This window comes from Misgurnus anguillicaudatus, unplaced genomic scaffold (genome assembly GCF_027580225.2).
Source record: "Misgurnus anguillicaudatus unplaced genomic scaffold, ASM2758022v2 HiC_scaffold_26, whole genome shotgun sequence".
Taxonomy (NCBI): domain Eukaryota; kingdom Metazoa; phylum Chordata; class Actinopteri; order Cypriniformes; family Cobitidae; genus Misgurnus; species Misgurnus anguillicaudatus.
The window spans coordinates 366,144-373,410 of NW_027395276.1; the positions used below are offsets into that span (position 1 = coordinate 366,144).

At 36.9% G+C, this 7,267-nt stretch overlaps 1 protein-coding gene across 1 annotated transcript in view; it reads left to right on the top strand.

Moving 5' to 3' along the window:
• Positions 1–7,267, top strand: part of LOC129443119 (tripartite motif-containing protein 16-like) — a 56,303-nt gene that overhangs the window by 9,602 nt on the left and 39,434 nt on the right. The gene's annotated exons all lie outside the window — the stretch shown is intronic.

Sequence of the window (7,267 nt, forward strand, 5' to 3'; positions counted from 1 at the left end):
AGGAAGGCTGCCAAGAGGCCTACAGCAACATTAAAAGAATTGTAACAATATCTGGCAAGTACTTTTTGCTCCCTACATGTGACAAAAATCTCCTGAATTCTTCATGTTTGGGCTATTAGCATTATTTAACCAAAAATATCATCAAGTCCATCTAAAGTTTGTAAAAACAAATATTTCTATATCCCAAATCCATGTGGAATAATGTATTATAGTCCATTGAGACCAAAGTTGAACTTGGGCCGTTATACCAAAATATATATTTGGTGCAATAAAACCCACATCACATCACCAAATGAACACCATGCCCAGAGTAAAGCATGAAGGTGACAGCATCATACTTTGTGGCTGCTTTTCTTCAGCTGGAACTTGGGTTTTAATCAGGGTGGATAGAATAATGAATAGCTCCAAATACCTGTCAATTTTGGCCCAAAACCTAAAGGCTTCTGCCAAAACACTTAAAATGAAGAGACATTTCACATCACAGCATGACAATGACAGAAAGCACACATCTAATCAACAAAGAAATTACTTCACCAAAACAAGAGCAAGGTTTTGGAATGGCCCAGCAAGAGTCCGGATCTAAATCCCATCCAAAATCTATGGGGTGATCTGAAGAGGGCTGTGCACAGGAGACAACCAACCAATTTGACAGATTTAAAATGCTTTTGCAAGGAGAAATGGCAAAATATTGCAAATTCAAAAAGTGTGAAATTGATTGACACATTCCCATTAAGATTGAATGCTGTGATAAAATCTAAAGGTGCTTAAACTAAGTTTTAGTTTAAGGGTGTGCACACTTATGCAACCTGGTTATTGTACAACTTTACTTGCCATTTTTTCACAACAAAAGTTTTCTTATTGTTATTAACTTTAATATATAGGCTGGAAGTACGGAATCAAGTTGGAACAGGTTCCAAAATGATTCATCTTTTTTTCATCTTTTAAATCACAAAAACCTGCAATTTTAACAGGGGTGTGTAGACTTTTTATATCCACTGTATATCTTTTTACCTCATCTTTTTTCACCTCTGTGTGTAAACAATGCCTTTTGTCTTTTTTACTCTACACTCTTTACTCTCATATTGTTCCTGATAATAATTTAAATTTCTTTAATTTAGTATCTTTCCTCATTTTTAAGCTTTACTCCCAAACCTGTTTAATTTTCCTATTCTATATCTACTGATCATTTCATTTACATTTTACCTATAATTTCCACAGTGCCCCTGAGTACTGGAAATCAACCTTCTACAGTATGCATGATAAATATGGATTAAGACACTTTTCTTTTGTTCCATTATCAACTTCCTTTAACATTATATCATATATATCTCCTTTATTCATTAATAATGCCAATGCTTTTTTCTTCAAATCCATCCTTCTTTTCTTTCTTTTGATTTAATATAGGTTTATTTACAATATCCATTTCTTTACACATTGCAACATCAAATGTTCCCTTCATGACAATTTCTTAGACACATTCTTTACTAGATCTCTGCCCAATAGATATTTCCACAAGAATAACAACTATGACTTTACTCTACACCTGTTACTTCTCCATTCAATCTTTTCTATCATATTTAGCAATTTTTTTTTTACTTTTTAACATTAGAAAATTAACAAATAAAAACCCTTTTTTCCAGTTAACTTTCAATCTAAGTAAACATCAAGCTTACCATTTGCTCTCCAATATTACTTTTTCTACACTGCAAATATTTTTCAAGCAGTTCCTTAATTAATGTTTCTCTTTCAATTCAATTTGTTCTATTTGTCTAGTAATACTATTTTTTCCCTTTTCAATAGTATTAAACACAAACATTTTTTTCATTGGATTAAGATATAAAATATAGATGCAAAAACCTCCTTTCAACCTTTATATACCATTTACCTATAATTTTAATCTCTTATTACTTTATTATATAAATAATATATTATTATTATTATTTTACTTATCTTAACCGGTATTTCACTTCACTGCTAGCTCTTTCATCCACAGCACTCAGTCAGGCCTGCACTCACTCTATTTATAACATACACCCAGTCATTCACACTTTAAACATGACACCACTTGTTTTTCACTGTTGAGGATCCTTTCCACTTTTACTCACACAAACTTTTTATCATGCATTAGGGCGGTATCTACAGAATAATATTTTATCCGTTCAGACCTCTATTATATAAATATATATATAAAGAGCTGTTTTCATAAAAAAATATTCTGCCCTTGCAGACCCCTATCCACTTTATAACACTTTTGTTTCATGCTCTGTTTATTTATTTTTTATCCATACACTCTAAAATATGCAGCATTTATGTTAAATCAACATATACATTTTTGTTACCCTAACCTAACAAAGTAACACATTAATGGCTTGAAAAACCAAAGTACTTTTCCTTTTGCTATCATTATTTTACAGTGTATCCGCTTATTTCATAAGCATTTTTAATAGTCTGTTTCAGTCTACCTGTATCCGTCAAGGCCCTCTTACAGAATAAACACAGATTATTTAATTTTATCCTTTTTTTTCCATAAGCATTTTTAATAGTCTGTTCCAGTCTACCTGTATCCGTCAAGGCCCTCTTACAGAGTAAACACAGATTATTTAATTTTATCTTATTTTTTTCCATACACTGTAAATAAAATGCAGTATTGATGTCAAATCAACATATGCTTAAATACTTAACCTAACAAATTGAAACATGGATTTGCTTCCAAAACCATGTTACTTTTTCTTTATACAAATTATTTATTTACAGTGTATCCGCTTATTACATCTATCAAAGCCCTCTTGCAATAAGCATTTTTATAATCTGTTACAGTTCATTTGTATCCATCAAGGCCCTTTTACATAATAAACACAGATTATTTAATTTTAGCCTATTTTTTTTTCCCCATACACTGTAAATGATATATTGTAGTGATGTCAAATCAACATCTACTTAGTTACTTAAACTAACAAAGTGAAACATGTATTAGCTTCCAAAACCAAATCACTTTCATTTTTATACAATTATGCATTTACAGTGTATCCGCTTATTACATCTATCAAAGCCCTCTTGCAATAAGCATTTTTATAATCTGTTACAGTTCATTTGTATCCATCAAGGCCCTTTTACAAATGAACACAGATTAGTTTTATTTCTGTTTAATGCTATCTTCGAAGCCCACTTAGCTATTAAACTATTATCTGTTCCAGGTTAACGCTGTCCAATCAAAGGCCCTCTCAGCAAAACCACAGATTATCCACCTGAGCTCAGGAATTTTTTCTTCTTTATCATTTCAAACAAATCACACCATGCAATCCTTGGAAGTGGAACCCTTTTTACCTTATATTAATCTTAGTTCTTATATTGGAAGAGCATTGTGAAAGTTTTTCCACCATAAACCAACCCAGATGAGCAACACAACAGTAAACCAGTAAATAAGCAAAAACTGCTTACCTGGCCCTGTGTATGCCGCTCATCCAAATTTAGCCCACAGCGGTCATCCACCTCCATGCTCCTTTCCAATCCTGCCGACTACGCCAAATGTTGTGGATTTTTTAGTGATTACAAAAAATAATTTTCAGCAGAGGGTTCCATTGCCAAAAGATGACTTTATTGCATACAACCAGGGTGCGATTTGTGAAAAAAACAGAGGGGGGGATGTTTTCATAAGTCATTTTGTGCCCAACACTTCCGTCCATAATTTACTTTTGGTTTGATTTTTTGACTGTTTCAGTGGTTATGAGGAGCAATATAAAAGAGAAATTTGGTAATCATTGTCCGACCTAACAAAAATTCATTATAATATTTTTTTTTATATTTCTAATTAAAATATTTCTAATATACAGAAATGCGCTCTCCGCTCACAAGCTCTGATCGGAACAAACCCAAACCTCACTGTCTGCTGAACTTAAGCAGAAACATCAAAATATAACCAGCTCAAAATAATTTTAAAACTAAACATTTAGACTATTTTAGCACAAATTATGAGATTATTTTTTTTAATACTTGACAAAATTAGAATATAGTAAAAGTGTTTTTTTTTTGGAAAATAAAGTTTTAGGTGAGCCTGTTGAAAATTGGGGCAGTGCCTGAGCTACAGGACATCGTCTTTCAAAACATAACCTGCGCGAAAGAGAAAAAAATGAATGCATCTCTGTCCACAGCACATTTCAAAACATTTTAATTCATAAAAATAAATCATGAGAACACTTCATCACTGCATTTGCAGGAATTGTAAAATATTTTTTCTTATTAACACATATGAACTGTGATCATGCACAACAAAAAAACACAAGAATTAAATCCCCCTCCCAGTACCATGGATAATGCCATTGCCACTCATGTCAAAACACATATTTATGAATGATAAAACTATATGGCACAACGTAGTGTCAACTTAAACATGAATAGGCTATAGTGTAGGCCTATGCATCATACTAGGAAAACAGTCTGCCTTGATGATGGACTTCTGTGGTCTTTTTCTGCTTTCCTGTGGGAGCGTCATCTGCAGCATGCCGTCCCTCTTTTATCCACATTTCTGCAAATCTCCGGGCAGGAAAGTAGGCAACCTCTGGCCCATTTATGGAAATGAACAGTAGGTTGTTCAGTGTGGACACATTTATTCGGTTTCTTTCATCTGTGAGAATACGGTTCATGGCGCTGAATCCCCTTTCACACTCAGCTGTTGACACTGGGAGTGTGGAGACAGTGATGAGCACTTTGCGCAGATTGTCTCCTGTGGTGCCATGACATTTGAATTGGTGGAATTCCTTGAGGAGTATGGTACTGGTTGCAGCCTCAACAGCGAGAGTCTTCCGAATGGTGAGAAGTTTGTTGTCTCCATAAAGGATGCGCTCGTCTTCATCAGATGGCCAATTTGACGGATTTAGAACGGCTGCATCAGAAATAATTCCGTTGTCATCCAGCCTGCGCTCAATGTTGTCGGCCAGAGAAACAAACAGTCTTTCACGAAAGACCTCTGCCTTCCGATGATCACTATCACTTGGCTGAGACACATTCACTCCCTTGAAAGAGTGTAAACTTTCAAATTCTTCCTTCAGGCCTCTTGCGTTTACACCATCTGCTTGCCGCATAGACCTCAGTGTTCTCAGTGCAACATCCACCTCAGCACTGGCACTGACAGCTGTGGCATCTCTCCTCTGCAGAAACAGGGACAAGGCTTGCAGGGTTTCCAGTGCATCTTTTACCAACGCCATCTCCACCAAAAAAAGCCACTGTGTCATTTTACCATGAATGCCCTGACATTTGGCTCTTTCCACAGAAGATCTGGATTTGTCTTCCATCAACACTCCAAAGAGTTTGACCAAGGCTGGATAGCTTTGCCAGAGAGCCGTCACAGACGTGCAGGATGAGGACAGCCAGCGCACATCAAATACTCTTCCTATTCTGCGAGCGTGCATGCCCAGATCGGAAGCTGCAGACTCAAACTCTCTCATATGTTTTGGGCTTTGAGAGAAAAATGAATACAGAGAGTCAATGAACATCTGAAAATGGCTCGCCTCTGTAATGTGTTTTACAGCATCATGGACAGCAAGTTCTAACTTGTGGTTCATACAGTGAATGACGGTCAGGTTAGGGTTGATCTTCTCACGTAGGAGTGTGGCTGCTCCCCTGTATCTGCCCATCATAGCAGCGGCCCCATCTGTTGCAAAGCCAATAAGCCGGGTGCGCAACATGTCTTCAGAGATGCCCCGTGTATAAAGGCTTTGGAGCAGGGTATCACAGATAGCCGATCCAGTGCATGACTGCAGCTCAACAATTTGAAGGAAGAAGTTGCAGACCTCACCTTCATAGGGAATCCTAATGTAGATGATTAGGCATGTTTTGTTTGACACTGTTGTGCTCTCATCAATGAGAATACTAAACTTATCAGATGAGTTTTTAATAAAGTCCACTAGCTGAGTTCTCATTTTTTCTCCAATAAACATGAGCATATTACGACAAGCCTTGTCAGAATGCAGCATATATCCCAGGTTTACACCATTCAGTTGTTGCAGTTCCACCAGCTGTGGCTGGATTTTGAATGAGAGGTTGTTTTGGCAGATCATATAGGCTGTACGTATGCAGTTCTCAGTTACTTTTAAAGTCTTCTCATTGTGTTTTCTCCACAGAGCTGCACTGTTATCTACTGCCTTTTCAATTGCTGTCTCGCGTCTTCTCTGCAAAATTTCTATGCATTTGATGTGGGACTGACACTTTCCATGTCTGCTTATTTTGTCATTTAATTTTTTTGCAGACTTTGCTTTTATGCCATTAATAAATGCAGAGTCAATGTGAAGCCTCTCTTGTGTATATGGGCCTAAATCTCTAATGTCAGAACAAGCTGAACATTGAACTGATCCATCTGTGGTGACAGCAAGCCACTCTCGACCCTCTCTCCATTTAGCAAAGCGCCCTGGCTCAATGCAACCTCCAACAACCCCAGAAACCGAATCATTAGCTTGTAAGTCTGGGTTGTATGGTCCTTGTTCATTTGAGTCAACATGGGACTGTGAGTTCTGCTGAGGTTGTGAGTTGCTGTCCATCCTACCTGTAGTAGTAACATTCTCATTTGCAGTTTTAGGATTTTTTTGTGATGGCCCTCCTGTGAAATACGATTATATACTGCTCTGAACCCTTTTCATTGTTCCCAGCTAGCTAGCTAGAGTTTTCGCGCTGAAATCATATATATTATATAAACATTTGTACTTGGTGACATTCTGAAAAGCTGTACATGGATCGAAGCTAATGGACAGGATCAGATAAATTAGCCGCAACGTCATCTATCAGAAGGCTGGCGATGACAGTGGGTGTGGTCCATTTCGGATTTTATTGTTCTATCAAAGTGACAGTTCACACGGATTGATTGCAAAGTTAAACTATTACAGTAGAAACAGTTTTACTGCTGCTTTTAAAGTAATAACGTTAACTTAACACCGCGATGCTGAGCTACAGTGAAATGATAGAAAAGACAGATGCATTATGTGTTAGTCAATTTGCCTCATTTGCGCAAACTGGACGCGCCCGCGCCTCGCCTCATTGGCGTTTATCATATGTGACTTCGGCCATTTTGTGTGGTGTGAATGGGACACTAACTCTGCTTGTCATCATAAACAGATAATCAGATTGTGATGTTTATTCCCGCTTTATTAATATGCTTTATAATATGCTGGTGAATATGCATGCTGCTTTCCTTCGTTTCGACACACAGCTGACAGCTCCACAACCATCTCGCAAGTGTTGATAGGATATTACTCGTGAGGTGTAAGCGGGTGTGTAACCA